Source organism: Corvus cornix, chromosome 8, assembly GCF_000738735.6.
Source record: "Corvus cornix cornix isolate S_Up_H32 chromosome 8, ASM73873v5, whole genome shotgun sequence".
Lineage (NCBI taxonomy): Eukaryota > Metazoa > Chordata > Aves > Passeriformes > Corvidae > Corvus > Corvus cornix.
The window spans coordinates 28669870-28695334 of NC_046338.1; the positions used below are offsets into that span (position 1 = coordinate 28669870).

A 25465-nucleotide genomic window follows, 5' to 3' on the forward strand; every position below is an offset into this window, starting at 1 on the left:
TATGTATATCTACAAACTTTTTCGGCTTTCACCTAAATTAGGACCGTAAGACTGAATCCAGCTCCATGGCTGCAACCATGCTGGGAATGCCATGAATAACCCCAAAATCTCTTCCCAGCACTCTCTAGTCTCTTCCCTCTCTAGGGAAATATTCATGCATAAGAGTTAAGTGTATTATATTCTAACGCATTAAATGTTATTTTCGCATCTGTAGTACAATACAGAATAATGATACATATAATGTGTACTAATCCTATTATAAAGAGCCATGAGAATGAGAAAATAAATATTCAACTTCGGTTTTGAGTAAAGAGAGAAACTGAGCAATGTCAAAAGCCAGAACCCTTTTTATTTAACTCATTTTTTTCTGTTTGGTTTTTGCAAGTTTTACCATTTTTAAGGCAGGAATTGGATAATTTAACAACTACTGATCCCACTAAATCCTGGATATGATACTCCAGAGGCATACTTGGAAAAGTCTTGGTCACTCAATATTAAACATAAAATTCCTTATGAAAATCCCAGGTGTTCATGCATTGACCTGTCAGGTGCCACTTTTCTTCTCAATGAAACCCAGATTCAATGGATGTTGAATTTGTACTTTCAGTATAATTTATGCCACAATTGGTGATCTTGGCTTTAACTGAAAACATTTGAAATCACTTTGGGCTGCTTTGTCTGTAGCAAACTCGACACTTTTAAGGATTTTCAGCCCAGCCCAGAGCAGTTGTGGCTGCCCCTGGATCCCTGGAAGTGTCCAAGGCCAGCTTAGATGAGGCTTGGAGCACCTGGGCCAGTGGAAGGTGTCCCTGCCCATGGCAGGGGGTGGCACTGGATGGGCTTTGAGGTCCCTTCCAACCAAACCACTCCATGATTCTGTGAGCAAGGACATGGATATACGAGTGCCCCCAGCTGTGGATAAACAAGGTAAAATTAAGAGGCAGACGAGTTTGTTTTCTCATTTACCTCCCTTTTCCGTGGTTTTGACCGTTGCCACTTTCTTTTTCATGCAGAGCATCTTGGCTGTGGAGATGAGTGTGTTAACTCTTGAAATCATTATGGAAGTGGAGAAATCATATAGCTGCATTTCCTAACAGAAAATTAATTGGTGGGGACTCCCCTGATCATGTTGGAAATGTAGTTTTATCATGTACATGTGAGGGAGGGAGATAGGAAATGGCAGAAAGGTTAATAGCTGAAAAAAAATTGAAAAATTAAGTCAGTCATCTTCCAAACTCCCTTTTGAAAAGATACTATTTTTATTTGCCTTAGGATATGTTTTTTTTCCCTAGAGCTTGCAGAGCTTTCATTTCTCAAAAGAAGAAAGACTGCCTGCAACAGCCTGGAATAATTTTCTGACATGAAACAGGTATACAGGACTTCACATTTGTTTTGTAAAGTTTCTACAAACACCAAAATAACGAGGGGAAAAAAGTTTTAAAAGCTGTTGTTCAATAGCAGCTACCAGAGGAGAGCAATAGAGAGTGTATTAAATAATGCAAGGCATTCACTCAAATAAATCTGGAATGATCAACAGCAGTCAAGGAATATCCTTGGGGCGAAAAGGAACAGAAAGATAAGAAGAAAAGGTGTCTGATTTAATACAGAAATCATGTTTAGAATTTACAGTGTTTTTATATTTATGACGTACACTCAACTGATACTGAATATATGGAACATTAATGGAATACTTTTATATATTGATAAGCTGTGAGATAGGTAGATAAGAAATATATTAAAAAAAGTCATAAAAACTTCAAAGCTGAAACCCCAAATATCCAAATATTTTTCCATACACATCTTTTTTAATCCTAATGGTTTTTTTTACCCTTTTGCATTCAGTTGAGCATCTTCTAGCTCTTCAGCATTCTCAGATGGTTATTTTCCACATAAATTGAATATTTTTCACCTAAGCTCTGGTTATTAATTATCTGATAATGAAGATCTTATCTGAGCCATCTAGGGCAATTATCTGTGTAGACACAGAACATTTTCACCATGACTGTATTCCCAGTATGTGGAAGGTATAACCACACCCCTTGGAATCATGAATGATGAAGTGGGGCTATTTCCATGAGGATGAAACATTGTGTGAGTCTATGATTAAGACTGGATTTATTGCTAATGCAGTATCTAAATAATAGGGGGAGGTGGGGTTTATTTGTACAAAATCTGCACTGCTTCATCCAAGACAAAATCAGGTCTGCCAGGCAAAGGTTTCTGTGGGATGAAGTCAGATTTGAATTTCACAGTTGGCCCTTCTCTATTTAATTGGCCAATCCAAAGCCTGAATCCTAAAAAATGCTTTTGTTTCTTTAAAGGGAAGGAAGGAGTTGAAATCTAGAGCTGACTTTTATAGCTTAGACTTATCTGTAAATTAGACAGAGCTGTCTTTTTAATTAAGAGCTCACAAACACGAGCATTCCCTGTAATCCAATCCATAAGGAGTGGAGTCGTATTCCATAGACAACTGGAACAATAGCTGGACAAATCACACAGTAATTGGCACAGGAAGAATAAAGGCCTGTCCCACACTCCCAGAAGCACAGGCTTTAATCATTCCACTTGCAGTAAAATTCCTCTAGGTGGTAACAGCACAGTTCCCTTTTTTCCTGAATGCCAGAGAGTGAGTATCACAGGTTCACTGATAAAAATCCTGCATGGAGAAAAGCCGGGCTCCAGCCTCAGGCACCAGGATTTCACAGAGTTCAGCTCCGCTGCTGGGGGAGGAATCTCTAACAAATTCCTGTGTGGTGGTGCAGATCCACCACCATCCCGCATTGCATGTGCATAAATAAACAGGGAATTGAAAATGATATCCCTTCTGTTCAGCTGTCCCTCATATTTAACTGGAGCAAGGCAGATTTTCATCACTGGCTCAGCACAGCTGCAAGGGAATTGACAATAAAACCTGCCTGCCCAAGGAAGGTCTCCCTTTCTAGATCAGCATTTCTGCTTTGGTTCCAGCCAGAGCCAAGGCACCCTGCTTCTTTAGGTCTTTAGAGGCACCTTCATTGTGTATCCTTAGCTCAGAAAAAAGGGCATTTGGAGGAATTAAGAAAAAAAAAAAAAGGTGAATTTTTACTCCTACGCACTCATGCCAGGGGCCAGTCAGAGTTTTGTCCCAGTCTGGTCTCGGGTCAGGCAGAAGTTGTGTTTCAGGCAGCAGAATCAGCATCTTCAGTAGGCTTAGCAGGATGGAACCCACCCCAGGGAGTCTCCCCAAATCTATCAGGATTCCCACTTAAACGTTTCCTCGCTTTGTGCAGTTTCCAAAGACATTAAGGAATATGCTACCTAAAGAAATGTAAATTATTTGCAGACAGCATTTGCTTTGTTCTGTTTGGGTTTAGGGAGGCAGATATCAAAGGACCTTTATTTTCGTGATGTGAGACTATGCCACGGTCACATCCAGGTATCTTATATCCCTAACAAGTTAAATGAGGTGGATGGTAATTTGGGGTGTCACATGGAGAATGTGGGAGAACAGTAGGAATACAAAGCATATCTTTTTCTAATTAATGCACAGGATTTTTAAAATCCTTAAATTACTGTGCATTTCTTACTTTGCAGCTTGAGTTTCACCCAGCAAGGTGCGGTAACAACTTCCACCTTGACAACAGAGAGAAAACTGTCACATGCAGTTGATTTTTCAGGTCAGGAATATAGAGAGCAAGTCCTGATTTTGATCATAGTTTTCTCTCCTGGAAGACAAGCTGATCAGGTTCTGGAGCCTATTCTTCTGTTTCTGGCTCTTTCCCTCATGATGAAAGACCTGGTTTTGTTGCTTCACTCTTTTGTTTCCAAGGCAAAAAGATAAATAAGTGACTTTTATGTATATTAATTAGTACAGCAAAATGGAACTGTAATCAGATGGTGTTTCCAGTCAGCCTGTGGGATAACAATTAGCATGTTTGGAACCTGATTCTGATCCTGGTTTGTGTCTCAAATGAAATTAAAAGTCTCTTCTTCTCTCTTTTGCAAGCAGTGCGTTGTGAATAAAAGGGCAAAATAATCTCTTACAGGCTGTTTCTCTCATACATATGATGATGGATTGAAATGTGGTCCTGTTTCTCTGATTCCTATGTTTTTTCCAGACTTTCTGACTCCACTCCTAAATACCATGCTGAAAGTGGAAGGAAAAAGAAGCAGGAACAGAAGCACTCAAGCAGAAGGACACAAATAACTCACTGCATGAGAAGTTCACATCCAGATTGCAGGACAGCCAAGCTGAAGGTTACCTGGTAATTTTTCCAGTTTCTGTATTCTAGGGTCAAAAGAAGAGTTGGAAATACATCAAAATGTAGAAATTCTCTGAAAACAGACAGATGCATGGTGGGCATGGTTTCCACACGAACACAGGGTTTCCACAGGGGCATGGGGTTTTATTTGCACAGGAAACCTCAATCTGAGCATGACTTACGGAGTTACAAGTGAAGAAAGCTGAGGAAATCATGTCAACTGATTTAAATGACTTAAAAATTTCAAAGAAAGCAATTTGCAAAGCTGGGTAAAACAGTCTTGAAAATGTATCTGTGGAATAGGTTTCTCTATGCCCTTCCTACAAAGAGATTATTATAACACGGGCATGCTGTAGTGGGTGTGGTTGTGCTCATTCAAGGCTAGACTTGGTGATCTTGGAGGTCTTTTCCCACCTCAGTTCAGATTGGAAAATCCTAGAATTTTAGAGCTCTGCTGAAGAACTGATTTGGACTTCAGAACTGGACCCATAGGCAGAGCAGTTCTATGCAATAATAAGCCCTAAATGGTTTTATTTCTCAGGACAACAACTGGTGTAGTATCTTCCTACAGATATTCATATATATTCCTAAAGAATAAATCTAATTTCCTTGTAGTAACGAAGGAAAAGCTCCGTGGCAATAAAGTTGCCCCTTCCCTGTTTTTGCCAAGGGTAATCCTTGCTCCAGAGCTCTGACTTGGCACTGGTTTGACCCTGGTGCACACATGGCCTTGGGAAAGCTTCAACATTCACACCTGGGATTTGCCGAGTTATTGCAGGAAAAGGCACTGTTTGATCTCCTTCCCTGCCTTTGAAGGAATTACAGCGATTATATCCTGCCTGGTGGTCATGTACCAGGGAAAAGCAGAGGCCTGAGACGAGGCTTAACTTGCTACCACCTGGAAAGTTAAAAGTCTCCAGGGCTTACAAGTTTAATATTTCAAAAGGGTTAAAACCAAGCTGTGACAATTCATTCAAGACTGGGAAAGACTGTGAATGTACCATAGGAGCAAGATTCTCTTCTCTTTTAAGAAGAATAAATACAAGAAACCATAAATGTATAACAAATCTGTGATCTCTAAATTAATATAAGGGCAGCTATTAGCCTTGAAAAAAAGAATCATTTACCTTTCGTCCCAGAATTAATTTACCCTGAAATGATGCTCAAGAAAGTACTGTTTGTTGTTTGTCCCCAGGGAAGTGGGCATATGGAAAATTAGTATTTCTAATATTTAGTAATGTTCTAGACATTCTTAACATAAAAATATTAAGGTATTTTCTATGTTGAGAATATTGTTGTGACCATTTGTGTGCCTTTTTCAATCTTGTCTTCTCTCTCATCTTCCGTGTCCTTTTGCCTGTCAGACATTACAGAATCACATTCCTAAAAAAGAAATATTCCTAAACATTATCCCTCATTACCACCAGCACGAAATTGAAGAAAACCAGAGGAATGTTGCTGGGTTATTTGAGATTATTCACGATGTGCCAAAGATTGCCCCACTTCAATTTTTAGCTCTGTATTTTGTCCAGTAAAACTCTGGCAAACAATTTCAATAGAGGTGAAGCATTTGCAGAAGATTTTCCAAAGTTCCCTTAGGAACACTGCTATCCTCTGCACTAAATATTCCAGGTTACATTTAGGTACCAGCTGTTGGAAAGACCCCAGCAGAAGAATGGTGATGGAAAGGAAGTTTAACTCTCCTCCAAGTTTCACAGAGCCTAGGTACTTAATGTGCCTGACTTGCAGCCAGAGCTCTTTGCACACTGATATTTTTGGAGGACTTTTGGTTTTTCATACAGCTCGGAAGGATCTAAGTTAAGGGAGAAATCTAGATTAAAAAAAAATCCAAATCTATTGCTATACTGAGGCTGGGTTGAAAGAGGCCATGGCTGCCTGAATGCTTTGTAACAGCCTTTTTGTACATTTTCACTTATGTGTCCAAGTATTTTAAAGCATAGAGCAATGTGGGTAAAGACCAGTATTGTCGTCTTACCCTCACAAAATTTAATTCCAGACATTTGGGTAGTGACATATTGTTAATTAAATATTGATTTGTTGGAGGATGAACTGAACCATCGGTATTTTCCCTCCTAATTAGAATAATGACTGCTCCACATGCCAACAGTTATGAATCTCCCTGAAATAACTGTGCAAGTGGAAATGTAGGAAAGCCTTAAATAATGCAGGATATTGCACCTCAATTATGATTAATAAATTAGCTGTAGTGTAGTAGCTGCACTCTTTGAATAGACTGCCCACATTTCCACTACTTGGAGTAAAGATCCAGTGTTTGATAGTTTGCATTCATCCTGGAGCTCTGTGTTCCAGTTTGTCAGGACTAAGTAGGCTCAGCATTGTGAAAGAAGCCCAGTTGCACATTTCTCAGTGCCATCAATATTGTTCTTAGTGATTCCACAAGCAAAGCAAACTGACAAAGGAAGCCACTCTTTTGCTCCAAGCCAGGAGCTCATTTATGGAATATTAAATACTTCAGTAGCTGAACTTTTTTTAATAATTAATTTTTGTGGTGCTTATGCCCCATGGATGAAGAAGGGGCTTCTATTTCCATTGCAATCAGTTTCTCACTTTTTAATCAACATTAATTTAATGTTAGAATCTGATTTTCTGTATCATGCTAATTTCTCCTGGCTGGTCTCTGATTAGTGAGTTTAATGTGCAACTATTCTCCCTCATCTCCAAGTTCAATTTCTCCTCAGAAGATGTCTGCTTTCTTCAGCTTTCATCTTAACCAGCATGGGATCCTTTCCCCCAGCCAAAGCTATGTCAGCACATCTTTCTTATCTCCCTCAAAATATTCCTCTCGGTCCTTTTCTAAGTTAATTGTTCCTCACTGCTCCAAAATAGAATCCTAGAACCGTTCAAGTTGGAAAAGCCCTCCGAGATCATCGAGTCCAGCCATCCCCCAGCACTGCCAAGGCCACCACTGACCCACATCCCCAAGTACCACTCTGACAAGGCTTTAAATCCCTCCAGGGATGGGGACTCCAACACTGCCCTGGACAGCCTGTGCCAAGGCCTGACCACTCTTTCAGTGAAGAAATTCCTCCTGATGTCCAACCTGAGCCTCCCCTGGCCCAGCCTGAGGCCGTTCCCTCTCCTCCTGTCCCTGTTCCCTTCAAGCAGAGCCCGACCCCCCCCGGCTGCCCCCTCCTGTCAGGGAGTTGTGCAGAGCCACAAGGTCCCCCCTGAGCCTCCTTTGCTCCAGCCTGAGCCCCTTTCCCAGCTCCCTCAGCCACTCCTGGGGCTCCAGCCCCTTCCCAGCTCCGTTCCCTTCCCTGGACACGCTCCAGCTCCTCAGTGTCTGTCTCATCCTGAGGGCCTCAAAACTGACCCCAGGTTGTTCTTTCATCTTTGCAAGCCTCACCATAGTAAGTCAGTGCAATTTAAATGTAATTAAGACCATGAAATGAGCAATAACATTTTTTACTATTTTATTATCGAAACAAGTAAACTAAAAAGGACCATAATATTTGAAGATGGGCTGAGATGCTTGGTGACAGGAGCCTGTAAAATGGCAAGGAACATGCAGTTTTTAGTCCACCAAAAGGTCGCCTACAGGGCATCTCTGAGCCTGCCTTTATCCCTTCATTTTGTCCTTGAGAATGTTTCAGATTTCCACATAGGAATAGACTCTTCAAGGAGCCTCTTCAAAGTTTTTATAGGGGAAACAATTTGATGCAGTATTTCAGTGTCACTGTTTAATTAGCTATTAATGGATGCAGAGAATATTTGATGTACTTTTTCTTTGTAGATTGTGGATTTTGACTAAGTCAACTGAACTTCATCTTCAGAGAAGTGGAATATTCTTTGCATATCATTTATTGCAAGGGATTATATGACAGGGAGGTGGAAGTGCAATGGGAATTTTGGTGGTTTTGTATTAATAAAGAGATGCTAATTCCTCTGCTTTAAGCAGATTATCATCAGCCTTCCAAGAGCTGGGAACATGTTGCTTTAAAGGACACAGATAATCTGAGCAGAGATTAAGGCACACTTGTTCACTATGAAATTCTCCTGAATTTTGGGAAGTCCCATTTGTTAAGAGGTTTTGTGTTGACTTTATTGGATCCCAGACAGGTTTGGGCTGGAAAGGACCTTAAATCTCATCCAGTGCCACCCCTTGCCATGGGCAGGGACACCTTCCACTGTCCCAGATTGCTCCAAGCCCCGTCCAACCTGGCCTTGGACACTGCCAGGGATCCAGGGGCAGCCACAGATTCTCTTGGGGGTGGATTTGAGTGGGATTTGATTTTTTTAAAATCCCTTTACACTTTCACGGCTGAATTCCTCTCTAACTCCATGAGTTCATACAAAGAAGTTGGAATGAACAGGAAGATAAACGTCACCAACGAACCCCTTGGGACAGACAAAGAAAATTTAAAACAAAGTTCATGCTGTTTACTTATATTGCTGCAGATTAAAGACTGGTTGCCATCTGTATATTTTTAAATGCTCTCTTTTACATAGATCTGAAATATGGTGGTATCTGTTTTATTTTAATGTGTCTCGATCTCCTCTCTTGGAGTGGAATTTAGTTTGGTTTTCTGTCAAGTTTTCTTATCTTACCTAGGGTATGTTTTTTAAACAACATGATGGTTTTTTTGTCATAAGTTACTATAGCAACTTGGAAAAATTAAACATGAGAGATCTGTGGAGGCTTCCGGCTATCTGATTTTTATGTTCTTGTGATTTTTCCAGCAGAAAGAGAAGTTTTGCTAGATCTAAATATAGCTCAAAAAAAGCCAAATGTACCGGAATCACTTATCATAGAGCATGAATCCATGCAAATGAAGAAACAATTGCATATACTAAAAAGCAGAGTGTAGAGAAAGGCTGTAGGAGAAGGTGAATGAAGGAGTTAAAAAGACAGCTCAAGGACACAGATTCCTCATCCTGTAGGGAATTCACTTCAAGAACTTCAAGTAAAAACTATTTAATATTTAAAGCCTTTTTAGTTTTGATGGGTTATTTTCCACTAAGCTTTTGGTTATGTCTTACCTGAATTTTTCATCAGGAAATGTCAAGGCCTGGTAAAATCAAGGAGCTAAAAATCTCCACAATGCTCTCAGGGAGGCACAGGCTGGGATTGTTGGGGTGTCTGTGCAGGGCCAGGGCTTGGACTTGATCCTTGTGGGTCCCTTTCAACTTAGGATATTCCATGATTCTACGCTTTAAACCTATACAAATGTGATATATGGTCAACAGGTGCTGTGAGTTTAGTGCTTTTGGTAAAGCTCTGGGTTTAGAACAAATGCAGAGGTTGCTCCTTTCAATATTTGCACTGATGACACACATTCAAAACAAATGTTTACCTGCAACTTGTTAATGTGAACATTTTGGGAACAAGAATGGAAATAAGTAGCTATTTTATCAATTTCATTACAAATCAAAATATTTTTTCTTCAGAGCATCTCTGGGAAAGTTCCTTCAAACACAGAGGCACCAAATTCGTTACAGAAATATTGAAATTCTATGTATTCTTGCATTAACTGTGCACATCATTATCTGAAGTTTATCTACAGAAGATGACAAAAGAGACTTTTTTCCTCCCTTTTCACCATCACAGGGCTTGGTGTCACCTTGGTGATAGAATTCGAGCAGCTCAGTGCTGAACCAGGTGCAATCTCCAGTTTCTCTTGAAGCTGCTCACCCCTCCACTTCTCTTCTCCATGGGTTTCTCTAAAAAAAATTCTCTTTCCTACTGTTCAACAACTTCTTTGTTCTTACTAAAAATCATGAATATGAATTTAGTTAACCTAGAATGAGCCAGCAGCGAGGGATGTGAGGGTTTTGTGCACTGATAGTGCCTGTTGAGGTCTAAATAATAGATGGGGCTGTCACTCTCCCAACAATAAACTCAGGAAACTCAAGTGTTTTATGGGAAAATTCACATTTAGTTACACACTGGATAATTTCGTAATTTCAGCCAGGCTCTTGAGGAACCACACAGATATTTCACTTCATCTGTTTATTGTCCAACAGCTTCTGGCTTGTTCCCAGTGATGAAGGAAGAAAAATCTCGGAGGGAATAACAACACAGAAATCACAGAAACTGCTGAGTTGGGAGGGACCCACAAGGATCATTGAGTCCAAATCTTAGCCCTGCACAGAACATCCCCAAGAATCATAGGAAAAGTCTTATATTTTCCAGTTTGGAATGAATTTCAATCCGTTCCGCTCACAACCATTTGCATAAAATAAGTTCACAGCAATCTTCCCAGTGTCATTCCATATTCTGCTTTAGGTGTGTAGGGAACAGTCTCAAGTCTTCCATAAACCATAATATTGGTATTTATGATTTCCCACTGACTCCATAAGCGAATCACATCTCCAGGAAAGATTCAACCCTGAGACTTGGCAGTGGAAGTCCTCCTTACTTAATCTTTATGATCAACATCAATTTTGCTCTTTGACATAAGAAGCAAGCCTTGTGATCAAAAAAGGACGATTTTCCTCCACTTCAGCCCACATATTTGTAACTAACCACAGCCAGGGGAGTATTTCCAGATGACCTCAGTGTTCCTGAGACTCCTCTGCTACACAATGTTAGGAACCACTCAGTGCTAGGAAAACCAGACAATTTATTTTGTTGTGAGACACAATGCATTAGGTAAATGTTAGGCACTGAAAAGCAAACACGTTCCCATACAAAAATAAAGGAGAAAAATAGATACACTCCAACTAGAAATCCCATTATCTGCTGATTGGTGACCAGGGCAAAAGTTAACATTCCAGCCTGCTGCCCTTGTCACACCCAACAAAAACTTGGCATTTGTCTTTCTTGGGATGGATTTTTCTGCAACCCCATGTTTCATGTACTTCTAAAACAACTCTGAAAATGAATAAGGAAACAGGGAGAAATCTTAACCCTGCTCATACCAAAGATGTTGTTTCTTCCCCGCCCCCCCCCCCCGCTTTTTTTGTTAATTTTGTTTTGCTTTTACTTTAAAACTGGTTCTTTTTCCAAGATGTTATTACTTAGGATATATATTGCCCAATTTTTGTTGAGCATCTAAACCTTTCATATGAGGAACAAAGGCTTTTTCTGATGCCTTTAACTTTATTGTTTCATAAAAATTATCCTCCAGCAGTACCACAATCTTAGAACTCTGACTTATATTTGCACTGGATTGTTATTTGTCTTCTCACTATTGTACCAGCCTCGCACTTATTAACTTTGCCAGTTTTCCTTTTCTCCTTCCAAGAACCCATAAAAACCTGCGTAATTGGCACTGGAATTCCAAGATGTGCCAAGCTCAGTGCAAAAAAGCAAAAAAATAAGCCACATTTTCAGGCTGTGCTGGATCCCATCAGAAAACTTCCAGCAAAAGGAGGAGAAAATGAGCTCTCTGTGGAGGACACACAAAAATTTTCAGTCTTCTACAGAAAAAAAGACTTTGTCAGCCCACAAAATTATATCTCCTAATATTAACATGTGACTGACCCACTAAACAGTGGTTATGAAGCCCCACTTTTTGTTATCACGAGTATCAGGTTTACAGTGGGGTGAGGAAAACTTTTAACTCAATACACTTTTAAAAATAAATAAATTTGAACTTTATCATTTTCTTCCCAGAAATATCACTCATTTCATTGAATAATATTGTTATTGATTTTTTTTTTTTTAGTCTAACATTCCTTAGATTGCAAATGTCAAGGCAATGTTATATGGGGAGATGCCTTTCTGAACCTTGAAAATGAGAGTCAGACTGAATTCTTTGAAAAATAGTGTTGCTGGAATATTTCCTTAAATTTCACTGGAATTATGTGCAAAAAACACTTTGTAAGGAAAAAAGGCAACACCCATTGAATTTTATTGTTAAAGATTATAGCACTTGATGAACCTCATGAGGGCCACTTACAGAGGCAAGTCAAGAAACTCAAGCAGCAGAAATCAAATATTTTGTTGGGAAAATAAAGGAAAAGACTGTTGGTGTGTGAGGAAAATAAACCTTATCAATATAAGAAAAAAAGAACCTTAAACTTTGTTTTAAAGGACTTGTTTGTACACAAATTGCACAAACAGAAAATTGTTCATTTAAATGTTTCTCTTTCTCAGCCAGGCAGGTTTTAACAGAAATCTGTAACAGGAAATTGAAAGAATTACTTTGCTCTTGTATTGCAGCCCCAATTGCAGGAATTTCTTATATTCCAGACATTTCCTTGGAAGTAGTATCACAATATATAAATAAAATCTGCAATCAGGGTACTGGAATTAACCCTGCTGAGGCACCTGGCATTGAGCTGCCAAGGGAAAGGAGAGCTGGGCTCTATGTTTGGTTTCAATCCCAGAAAAAATAGAGATTTTGGAGGAAAAGGCTGGCCAGAAGTGTCAGTGTGCAGCACAGGGGAGCTTCAGCACATCCCCCAGCATGAGGGGAGCTTCACAGAGGCTGGGGAGGCTGAAGGAAAAAGCCCAAGGGGAAGACTTCCAAGGACACAGAAGGGCAATCTCTTCTCTTTTCTGCTTTGAAGAGGAGAGAATTCTCATGGAAAGAAGCTATCAACCGTCAGAAGGGTAAAACTTGTTCCTCGGTGCTTTTCATGGAATCAATATGTGGGTATTTAACATGGCGAGAGTAACTCCAGATGCCTTTGTTCTTCATGGGGAAAAGGTGGGAGGGAATTATCTTCCAGCTGGGGAATGTCAGGCTGACCTCAAGTAGATGCCAAGGGGAAATAACATGGAACAAGGTTTCCTACCACCATAACCATCATGCTGAAAACCTTTGGCTCTGGGGAACCCCTGCATGGGAGAGGTGCCTGCAGTTTACACCATCTCCCCAAAGCCCACTGAGTCACACCAGATTTACCTTTTGTTATGCTAGGCTGTGGACAGAAATAAAAATGTGACTTACTTTTATTTCTTCTCTCTTTTTTCCCCTCTTCTCCACAGCTCATGTTGTCCAAGGATCACTGGCAGTGCATTTCCCAAAGTGACACTCCTTCACTATCCTTCCTATCCTGCTGGGAAGCAGTCACTTTGGCTGCTGAGCTGCACAGAACACTGCCCAGATTGCTGCCAAAGTTCCCAGGAAATCTCTCTCTTTCAGAACTAGAACAGGTTAACAGACAAAATCCAGCCCCTCTGTGTGCTGTGGTGGCTGCTGAGGAGCTGGAAGCCTGTCCCAAGTTTTACAGGAATATTCTTCACTGGAACTTTAACCTTGTATAATTGACTTTCAGAGCAACCCCTCCTCTCCCTCTGAGGTTCAGCCAAGCCTCAAATGTTTTCACTTTGTCCTGTTGGAACACCTGAGGTCCATTAATCACCACTGTCTGATCAAGGTAATTATTAATGGATGTCCCAGGCAGAAGTGACCCACCTGAATTTTAGGGTCACACATTTTCTTCAAGATGTTGTTGCTGCTGTATTACAAAGGGTAGCTCATTTTGAATTAAAAATATACAGTGAGAAACCTCTTCCTCCTTATACAAGGGCCATATGGCAAGACATAATTGCAATTACTTTGCCTTTCACCTTCTTTTTTCTAGTTAGTGCTCTGAAACCATCTATAAAACCATGCCCGGCTGAATTTGGCAGAGAGAGTCGTTTTCTGTAAATAATGTTAAATATTGAGGCTATATTATTAAGTGCTCATAAGTAGAACAGCATTTCTTTGAAACTTTTCCCTGCTGCTTACAAAATGAAGATGATGTCCAAGACAAGCCAGCTTGGAAATAAAACTTGTAATTTTCCTGGAATAGCCATGTAAAAGTCAGGTGTCTGCACAACAATAGGTCACGATTCAGTCTGTTGATAATACTGCTATTAATTTTCCTTCATTTCATTTTTCTTATCAAGTATTCGCTTTCTTAATGATATTATTATTGGAAGGTACCTCAGTTATTGCTGTTGCTGCTGTTGTGCATCATGTTTTCATTGGAATTGAGAGAAGAACATCTTTATTTCAGAGAAGGGCTGCTACATGTGCAGTGTTTGTCAGTCCCCAAATCTTCCATTAAAAGTCAGGAATTGGTGATATCACCACAGGCACATAAACCTATTTTTTCAAAGGATATAGAAATTATAAAATCAGGATGCTTGCCTGGTACACACAGGGACATCTCTATCCTGTCTATACCATGAATGCATGCTTGTTTTTATGTCCCAGAGAGGAAATTTGATGTCCCAAGGAAAGAGAGTCAATAGGTACAAAGCAGATTATACTGTCTAAACATGGAATACAGACCCTGAACAGCTTGTAAGCACGCTTCTATCCTAAAACCTGAGAAAACAAATATAGAACCTAACAAAAATCCCCTCTGGACATGGCTGCTGCTCCTGAAGTGTGGTCAGATGAGTCACAGTGCTACAACATTAATATCAATTTGTTCTGAGAAGGCAGAGTAATGATTTTACTAATTTACAGTTTAAAATCACTTCAGCTTTAGCCCTTCCTGAAGCATTCTTCACCTGACAAAGTCCATCCTTCTTACATGGTTAACTGGGAGAAACTCCCTTTTACCCCTCCTCGTCGTGGGTGTGTTAATGTGACTTTGCTGCTCCCCAGAAGGATGAAGTTACATGCAACAAGGTTTTATGAAATTCCATTTATGATGTTGCAGCTCATAGATAAATGTATATAGATATTTTAGTGATAGAGCTCCATGGCTCTGTCGTGGTTGTAACCAAAGAATGTCTCTTTACCCCTCCTTGTGTGCTGAGAACTGAAACCATTCCTTTGGCAAATGGCAGGAACAAAAATGTCATTAGGAGCTGCTGCTGCGATGGAATTAGGGGATCACAGAATGTCCTGAGCTGGAAGGGATTGTGGAGTCCAACTCCTGCCCCTGCACAGACACCCCAACAAGGCCACTCCATGCCTGGGAGCGCTCCCAAAATACCCCAGTGCTGCCATAACCAACCTCCAGCCTCAGGGAAGCTGAATCCCCACGCCCCTGTGCTGGGGCCAAGGTGTGAACGTGGGAACAGGTCCAGTTCAATGGGAATGAGCTGCAGTTGATTCGTGGCAGTAAATCCCAGGACACAGCAGAGGCAGCGCTCAGCACAGGGTTTAAATGGAGTGAGGTGAAGCTGGAGTGCTCTGATTAATTGAGATCCAGCTCTCTGTGGTGGGAGGAAAACCACGCTGCCACACCTGATTGCAGGAAGGAAGGGGGAGCTGATTAGGTTTATTAAACACTGACTCATTCAGGTGATGAATACAATTAAATAACACTATTATTCGGCAGGATTTTTGTTTGAGCTGCATCAAGGCCCAAAATAAACTCTGCGTCACACTAAAGAATTGTTGCTGGCCCAAAGAATGAGTAAAATATTAGCATTTAACAATTCATGGAAAAAATACGTGAATCGGACAAAAGGGATGAACTAATCTCACTGATGTTTTATTATTTTGCTTGATCTAAGGAGAGTTTGTAGTGATGGGGCTTCTAAAGCTGGACTGTGACATCATTAAGTTTTTGAAGTATGAAATCTTTGGCTTCAGCCTTGACACTGATATTAAATATACTGAATTCAGGACAAAAGTGGTGCAATGCTGATAGATCAATGCTTCTGTCCAAAGAAAAACTAGGAAAACCTACAAAATCTCTAAATAAATATGTGTTTTAAGAGGCCAGAATACATTCTCCAGAAATGGCAGTCTATTTTAATAAAATCTAAATATTTAATTCTTGGATTGATTTTACTTATTTAACAGGAACCAAATTGTACCAACACAGCTGTAATTTTTAAATGAAAATTCAACATATCTTTATTTGACAAGAATAAAACTAGAATTCTGTGTATTTTTATCAAAATTGCTACCTGTGTTTGCAAAATGTGTTCTGTCAAAACTGTCATATTTCCTCACAAGCCTGCTTGGAGAACAGTGTCTCCCATCAAGAAAAAATGACGAGCTGTAATATTTTAATCTACAATTATATACAGCACATATTTAAAATTAATGTTTCCTTCTGTCTGGATTTTGTGTTTAGTCTCACATCTCATTTTAAGGTGTAAATATTTTATAGGGTAAGTATTTTTAAGTGACAGTTGTAGTCATTATGAGAACTGCTGATTCTCTGGGGTTTTTTGTTGCCAGGGAATTTGTTGTTGATAAAGTCACGGAATCATGGAATGGTTTGGGTTGGAAGGGACCTTAAAGCTCATCTCATTCCACCCCCTGCCATGGGCAGGGATGCCTTCCACTAGCCCAGGTGGCTCCAAGGCCCATCCAACCTGGCCTTGGGACACTTCCAGGGATCCAGGGGCAGCCACAGCTTCTCTGGGCACCCTGTGCCAGGGCCTCCCCACCCTCACAGGGAACAATTTCTTCCCAATATCCCGTCTAAATCTCCCCTCCTTCAGCTTAAAGCCAGTGTACGTTACTGACATTGAAAACACTAAGAATATTTATTTTCAGCTTTTTCTCTTTTGTCTTGTTAATGCACTTAATTTCTAACCTGGAAAAATTCCATCTCCAGTGCCAGTGGTTTAAAGTTTGTGGTCAGATTGGTTTTGGATACTGGTTTTGACCAAAATATGAATGAATTATATATTAATTTATATTATGTCAATTATATGTTAATTTATATTATACCCAAGTAGCATGGAATGCAGCATTCATCCCAGAGGAATGAGGCTGGCAGGGGCGCAACTTTCCATCTTTTCCAGACCAGCAACAGGGAAAACTGTTCTTGAAGACTCCTTTCCTAGAGGTTGAATGCCAGTAACAAGAGATTTTCCTTGGTTCTGATGCAGAAAAGATGCACAACAATGGTCTGACATTTAAAGACTTAATTTACTATTAGCAGCAGCATGAATGATTAAGACCTCTACAACAGGGAGAACTTAAACTTTCAGCTTCCCCCCACCCTCACAAAATTATCTTTGCTGTTCCTTTCCACGCGTGGCTGATCCTCATCTGTGTAACTCCAGCACCCAGAGCCAAAGCTCAGCACAAGCAGATGGGTGGCATTTCCAGCACCGCGTAACCTGCACACGTTCAATACCATTTCCAAAATTGTTGTGCTGCAAAACATGCCCATCAGCTCAGCTGACCTTTCAGTCTCACTTTGGACTCATTTTAGGATTAATTATTCCATTTCTTGTGTTTGTGAACTGTGTTCTGCACCGAGGGTGTGCAGGCATGGTCCCTGTTTTCCTCACCTGCCAAACCACCTCCCCCGCACTGGCCAAAGAAAACGCAGCACTGCTTGTGCTTGTTGCACTCAGGAAGGTAAAACTACAGGCTTCTATTAAATGTCACTGCTGAAAAACAATTTACTTCATGGTTTTCATGGACAGTTGTGAAATGAGCCCCTAAAAACATCTCTGCAGTAATATCTGCTTTCAAATGCAAAACAAATTGTGAGCAAAGACGTGGTGATGTCAATGATATCACAGAGTTTGACACTTCTTATAAAGCTGGAGAAAACTGGGATCTGTTAAAGGATGTTATTTCATTAAGGAAAAGTTTAAAACTTCAAATGATAATGGTAAACTGAGACAGCAATGAAAACAGTTACTGTAGCAGTTATGCCATCATTGTTATGAATAATTATTAAATTATTTGTGAAAAACAACTATACCTGGATTAATGTCCTGAATATTATAGTTTCTGTCTAAAAAATCGTATGTTCCTTTAAGATTAATGACATTGCAGTATCTGTTGTGCCTGAAACACAGAGTTTACTGCCGCCTGCAGATTCTTCTTCAGGAAAAAAAAGCTTTTAAGCTTTTAAGTTTTGGTGCAGGGCAAAAGGTGGCCCAGTGCCTGATGTTTCCCTGTGTGGATGTGCCAAACTGAGGCTTCGTCTGTTCAGCTGGAGAGGCTGAGCTTGGCAAGTGACACTTCTCCCTCACCCTCTTCCCCTCTGCTTCAAACAGTGTAGATCCTGCTTTGAGTTTCCCAATTCTGAAGAGCCCCCCAGCCACATTTTAATCTTTCCCAGCGAGCTGCCTGTGCTGAGGAGTCCAGCAGCGTGCCCCGAGCTGGCTGATGTGCAGCAATCAATACTGGAGCGGCATCAGCAATCTCATTCAGGGGGGGCTTTCTCTCTCCTTTTTCAGGAGCAAAAGCAAGCATCTGATCTTTTCTCCTGATCCTTCAAGTGTGTGGATAATGATCAAAATAGTTATGAGGGATGTAAGCGTTTGGCTTCCCTTTAAAAGATGGGGAGATGCTGCAGCAACCTCACAGAACATCAAAAGCAGGAGCAGAACTACAGAAGTGCCACTGGATCACAGCAAAGCTCTGCCTTCTCTTTCCTTCTGGAGGATAAAACTGAGCAAAAACTTTGATTTGTTGCTTTTTCTCTATTGTTCTTCACTGACAGCAGAGTATTTTGTTCCAGCAATTGTTGGGTTTTGTTATTAGGAAAACAAGGTACATGGCTGACATATTTCTGCATTGCTTCCCATTAATGCAGGGCTAAATCATTTAGCATGGCTGCATAACTTTGGGAAGGATGAAAGAAAAAGAGCAACAATCTATTGATCACTATAATCTCTTTCTCTCCATTTTTGTCTTCATTATTTCCCCCCAATTATCTATTCAATCCTTCTGTTGCATTGCTATTTAGATAAATAAAATAGAACAATCCTATGCAAATACTAGAATTTCTTAGAACTTTATAAAGAGGGGGCTATAAACATATATATTTTTATGCCTATGTATTTTTCAAACTAGCAACATCTTCACTTGAACTTGATCGACTTGACAAAACATAAATGTATTTCCTGCTGACCTCAAAGTTCTTTTAGAATAGAGAGCAAACTGCAAGTGAAACAGTTTTAAATGCGTAAAGATTTTCATGGAATCCCAGAATCCCAGACTGATTTGGGTTGGAAGGAACCTTAAAGCCCATCCAGTGCTACTCCCTGCCACAGGGACACCTTCCACTATCCCAGGTTGCTCCAAGCCCCATCCAACCTGGCCTTGGACACTTCCAGGGATGGGGTTACACTCCCAGGGATGGGGTTACACTCCCAGGGATTATATCCTGTAGAATGCAAGCTGAGAAGGAACAAGGCAAATGTTTTGCCAGCACATCTGCCCCTCCTACATCTCCCTGAGCCCAGGTTGAAAACTGAACATAACATTAAGGTATTATTTAATGCTAGGCTCTGTTTTTTTGTTCAAAACTGTAAAAAACACCCGGTTTTAACAGTGGGTTAAACAACTGTGTTTTCCTTGTTTGCAGTTTTGCAACCTAAAAGTGACTGGAGACATTGTAAATAGGACAAAAATAATCGTATTCTTGCTGGACCCTGAGGTGCATTTCTACAATTGGGTTAAAATTCAAGAAAACAAATGGTTGTGCTTGACACCAGGAGAGCTAAAAGAACAGGCACAGAAGAGCTGCTGAGTGCATTTTGGGGCTTTCTAACAGCATAAATCTTGTTATGCAAAATGGGACTGTTGGCAAAAAGCAGAAACACAGTCTCCATAAACACATGGATTCGGTGTTTTTCCTTCCAAATGTCTATGTGGAGGAGAAAGATGAGGCAAGCAATTGAAAACTACTAAAAAATGGGAAAAAATATATTAAAACTTGAGCTCTCTTTTAGCCCCACAAGGAGGTTTCATTGCAAGTCTGGAACACAGACTTAGGCCCTGGGCTAAGTTACTTTAATTCTTGCAGCAAAATAAGTCCATCCATCAGCCCCTTCCCTCCCTACACACTGTGATTTTATGCCAAATTCCCTGAATTTCAGGGAGAAGTAAACAGGAGAAAGAGAGATTGTGCTCATGAAGTCCACCAGAAAAGGATTCATCACAGCTAATTCCTACAGGGTGAGAGGAACAGGATTTTCCCAGGGAGTAGGAGACCTGTATTTTAAATCTTCCATCTGCCTAAAGAAATTCAAAGAGAGTTTTTCATCTTCTAATGGAATATTCTGTATTTTCTGAATAGACTCTCCAATACTTCCGCTTTAAACTGTTCTATTTTAATTATATCCATGTATTTCAGATGTGCAACTTGCAATGAAATACGAGGAGTTTTGGAATTTCTGCTTGTCTGATGGATCTTTATGAATTTTACAAGAAATGCCTGCGTCAAATGTATGTGATTTGTACTCAGAAGGCTCCTGGTACAACAGCTCCCCAATCCTATGCTGAACAGATTGAAATCCAAGTGTCATTTACAAAATTCAGTGGATGCACTGCAGACAAAAAACGACAAAGTGCCGAATTCAGGGATGTCTGCAAGGATTGCAGTAACAGATCCAGCCTGCTGGCGATATTGGGAAAGGTTTATTGTGTGCTTGGAAAGACTGATATCCTTCCTGAAGCGCCAGGAAAGTGCCATTCCCTGGATTGGCCGGCACAGGTCAGCAACAGTGGTGAACTCCATGGTTTTCACTGCAGAGTTACAGAGAGGGTTTCATGCCCTTTCTTCTTGCTTTCAATGTCCTTGATAAACCGAGGGAGAAGAAGCCTGGCATAGGCTCATTAGGTTTATAATTATGGATATAGAAAAAATAAATACTCTCTGTGCTTTGGAATAAAAGAGTCACCATAAGTAACTTTCTGTAAAAAAACTGTTTCCAACAAAACCTTCAAAAGAGGATTAATATTTTAATTCCAGAACATAACTGAAAAAATTTTAAAATACTGCCTGTTCTCACCTAAACGGCGAAGATTTTAACCCAAACTTCCAAGTCTGTTGTTCACATCTATCAGTGAAGATGGAATAAAGAGAAATGTTTGAATTCAAGACTACACAGAACTGTTTCTAGAATGCTATTAAAAATAATTTCAAAGGAAGGCTTAGGTATTTTAATTTCAGAATTTAACTGAAAAAGAAAAGACTCTGAAATAATGCAAGTAACTGTATCAAGAGAAAAGTAAAATATTTCTAGTTAAGGTACTGCAGTAGTGCAAGGGTTTGGTCTGGATCACAGTAAGAATCACAGAATCCTGCAATGGTTTGGGGTAAGAGATTTTCCCCCTTGACTCCTCTCTGGGTCTGTGCCCCAGAGGGTGGATGGATGAATCTCTCTCCTTTGACAGCCTTCGGAGTAAGGAATTTTCAGTGATTGGGTCACTAAGGTTCCCCCAGCCATCGCTGGTCTCCTACTCTTCAAGAAGCCTTTGCTTTGACCACGACCAGCCTTTAGTCAGGAGACAAAAAAACCTAAAATAACTAAAATAAAAAATGAATCCTACTCAGCTGTGCATGAGAAAAGAGGCAGGTTATATTTGAGACATTCCAGTCACCTCCCTCTCCAAAGACTCACTGCCAAATTTTCCAATTTAGCGAGGAGATGTGGTTTGTAACAGTGACAAGAGGTCCCTCTACCTTGAAGGAAAAAAATTTCTTGGTTAATGTAAGAGGAAATTAATTCACCTGAGAAATTCATCAGTTTTTAATGGAGACAGTAGACATCCAGAGATGAAGGTAAGGTTTTTAACACTTAAAACCAACAACAAAATTAGTGAGAAGTCGTGGTTTGGCGCTGGCCCTACGCCAGGCACCCACGAGCGTCACTCACTGACCCTCCCCTGCCACAGCTGGGCAGAGGAGAGAAAAATGTAAGAAGTTGAGTTGAGAAGGACCGGGAGAAAACACTCCAAGGGCAAAACAGGCTCAGCTTAGAGGTACAAAGTGAGTTTATTGCTGACAAAATAGAGGAGGATAAGGAGAAGTAAAAGAAGTCCTTAAGAAAAGCACCTTTTTCCCCCAAGCCCTCCCTCCTTCCCAGCGACAGCGCAGGGGAAAGGGGGAGAGAAAAATGTAAAGAAGTTGAGTTAAGGACCGGGAGAAAACACTCCAAGGGCAAAACAGGCTCAGCTTAGAGGTACAAAGTGAGTTTATTGCTGACAAAATAGAGGAGGATAAGGAGAAGTAAAAGAAGTCCTTAAGAAAAGCACCTTTTTCCCCCAAGCCCTCCCTCCTTCCCAGCGACAGCGCAGGGGAAAGGGCGTGGGGGTTTGCTCAGTTTGCCACACGAGGTTTTCTTCCACTGCTCACGGAGAGGAGCCCTTCCCCTGCTGCCCCGTGGGGTCCCTGCCACGGGAGACAGTTCTCCGTGACCTTCTCCAGCGTGGGTCCACTCTGACGAGCAGCGGTGCTGCCAAACCTGCTGCAGCGTGAGTCCCTCCCACGGGCACACAGTCCCCCCAAAACTGCTGCGGCGTGGGTCACTCTTCCACGGGGTGCACTCCTCCAAGGCCAGGCTGCTCCAGCCTGGGAGCGGGGCACCCTCTCTCCATCGGGTCTCCCACTGGAGCACAGCCTCCTCCAGGCATCCACCTGCTCTGGCATGGACACCTCCCCCGTGGGCTGTGGATGTATGTCTGCATCCCCCGTGGATCCCCAGGGGCTGTGGGTGGATCTCTGCATCCTCCATGGATTCCCATGAGCTGCAGCAGCACAGCTGCTTCACCACGGTCTTCACCACAACCTGCAGAAGAATTTTGGCTCCAGCACTTGGAGCATCTCCTGCCCCTCCTTCTCCACTGACTCCGGTGCCTCCGTGTTGTTCTCCTCAGGTGTTCTCACCTCCGTCTCTTCTCTGGCAAGGAAAAAATGTCTGTGCACACTTTGCTCTGATTTTCTTCTTCAATCTGTTATCACAGAGGTGTTACCAGCCTCTGCAATTGGTCTAGCCTTGGCCAGCAGCTTGTCCATCTTCAGAGCCATCAGGGATTGGCTCTGTCGGACATGGGGAAAGTTTCCAGCAGCTTCTCACAGCAGCCACCTCTGTGGCCCCCCCGCTACCCAAAACCAGGCCCAGCAAAACCAACACAGTCCCCTGGTCCGGGGCTGCTCCAGGCCCGTTCCGGGCTGCCCCGCTGCTGTTGGGACCCTTTGTGACACGGGACATGATGGTGGCCAGAGACCTTTGTGACATCAGAGAGCCCCACCCTGGCTGAGGGGTTTCTAGGGGCACCGCAGGGCTCGGGGTGCCCAGTCCCAGGAGAGCCACTCCAGAAGGAGGAAGCAACTCCCGGGATCCGTCTGCGCCAGAGGCCGAGAGCGACGGACGCGGACAGAGGCAGCGAAGCCACCCCCGAGTCCCGGTGCCCCAGCCCCGTAGCCAGCCGGCCGCACGGCCAGGCCCTCAGCAGGCAGTGAGTAGGGGCAGGGAGCAGGTCAGGCCTGCCACTGTCACACATCGAGGGGAGGACGAGGGGAGCTTTGCTGAGATGGGCCAAGAGCTTTCCCGGTGGGGAGCTGAGACAAAGCAGGAGATGTCCAAAATCTCCCTGCGGGAACAGCAGACAGGGCCAGAAGTGCACCTAGTGAAGGACAGCAGCGCCAAGGAGCTGTCCCGAGGGGCAGAGGATGGAGCCCAAGAGCTGTCCCAGCAGCAGGACGATGTCACCTGCAGCACTGGGGACAAAGCCTTGGGCCCAGGGATGGAGGAGGGGCCCCAGCCTTGTGTCCCGGCGGGGCCCGGCTCCCCCAGCCCCGCGGGCACAGCGGCGGCAGCAGAGGCAGCGCCTGCCCCGCCCTGCGCCTCTCCTGGCCCGGGCCGTGCCACGGAGGCCGAGCCGGCAGCTGCTGCCCCGGCCGGAGCTGCTGGGCAGGAGGAGCCCCGCGAGCCTCTCGCTGCCCAGCAGGAGGAAAAGGCCCCGCAGTCTCCTGTGCCCAGCTGGGAGCTGCCCTCAGCAAGGGCACAGAGCCGGGTTCCTGCCCCAGGGAGCCCCCCCGCGGGCCGCAACCTGGTTCTTGAATTGGCCTGGCACCTCAGCCGTGAGTATGAGTGGCCCATCCTGCGCTCCAAGTGGGAGCTGGAGGGAGTGTGGGACATGGAGCAAAGACTGGCTGTGAAAATGGGAGAAACAGCCGCGGCTGAAAGGGAGCAGAGCCCGGTGCCGGACCCGCTGAGACCCCCAGGCCCTTGCCCAGCCAGCTGGGAGCCATCAGGGAGCAGCAGGAGGGGACAGCGGCGTGGTCAGAGGAAGGCAGCGACGAGGAGATCTCGGACTGCGACAGCTCCTGGGACTCCAGCAGCACCACATCCTCACGCGAGGGGGAATATTACTTAGACATGGAGCTGTTCCCAGAGGCAGACGACGGAGACAAAGACCTGTCGCAGTGGATTGGTTTCACCTTCACTGGAAACCTGGGGACAGAGCCTTGAGCCCAGAGATGGAGGAGGATGTGGTGCCGCAGCCTTACTTCGCACCGGTGCCCGACATGTGTTCCCGCTGGGTCCCTGTCACCTTCAACCCTCTGAAGACACTCTTGAGTCCAGTGATGGAGGAGGAGGAGGAGCTGCAGCCTTGTTCCCCAGAGAGTGAGCACGAGGCAGAGCTGTCCCAGGGAGAAAGGAACAGCTGCTCCCCAAGGGTGTCCCAGGGGGAAGAGTGTTCGGAGCAGGAGCTGTCCAGGGCAGTGTCAAACAGGGAAGAGTGCACGGAGGAAGAGATGTCCCTCAGAGAAGCCAACAGCTCCCAGGAACGCTCAGACTGGGAAGAACACCTGGAGAAAGAGCTGTCCCAGGGGGACATCAAGAGCTGGGAAGAAGTTTCCGATTGGGAAGAACACGTTGGCACAGCCCTTTCCCAACAGGAAGTGTCCCTCGGCCAGGACGTGACCCCAGGGAACGGCCACAGTCCCTCCGTGCACTCCAGCTGGGAGAATGACAGCGACCAGGAGCTCGCGCAAGAGCCCTGGGAAGTCGGCACCGAATCTGGCAGCTGCATGAAGCCCTTGGCCCCGGAGGAGGACGAGTGGGACGAGCTGAGCATCCTGGAGCTGCCCCTGGAGGAAGAGAAAGAGCAAAAACAGAGGGCTTTTGCGGCAGACGGGCTCCCAGTGCCTGTGCCTCGTGAGGCCTGGGTTGAGGGCCCGGCCCCGGAGCCGTGCAGCCTCCCCAGCCCCTCGCCTGCCCGGCTGGGAGCCCAGGCCCTCCGTGAGCAGCCGGCTGCCCCCAGGAAACGTCCCTCCCGCTTCAGGCGGGCGCTGCGGGCGCTGCGGGGGCTGCTCCGCTGTCCCTGCCTGGCGGCACCGCCCGAGGAGTAGCAGCGACACGGCACCCACAGCAGCCAGCACACGGCACCCATTGCTCCAGAGCCGCCCTCCCTGCGGGGCTGCGGCACCCACGGGGCTCCCAACCCACGGCATCGGGAACCAACGGCAACGGGAGCAGGAGCATGGAGAAGACGGAGATGACAAAGAGAAGATGAAGAAGACGACGACAAAGAGAAGATGAAGAAGACGACGACAAAGACCATGACGAAGACGACGACAAAGACGACAAAGACGATGAAGAAGGTGGAGATGAAGAGGAC

General features: G+C 43.5%; 1 long non-coding RNA gene across 1 annotated transcript; it reads left to right on the forward strand.

Annotated features, from left to right (window-relative positions):
* Window positions 1-831: 831 nt before the first annotated feature.
* On the forward strand, window positions 832-16361 carry LOC109145575. The gene is made up of 3 exons (XR_002047025.3): window positions 832-1369; window positions 4098-4244; window positions 13162-16361. It is a non-coding gene; the product is annotated as an uncharacterized LOC109145575 (long non-coding RNA).
* Window positions 16362-25465: the final 9104 nt, after the last annotated feature.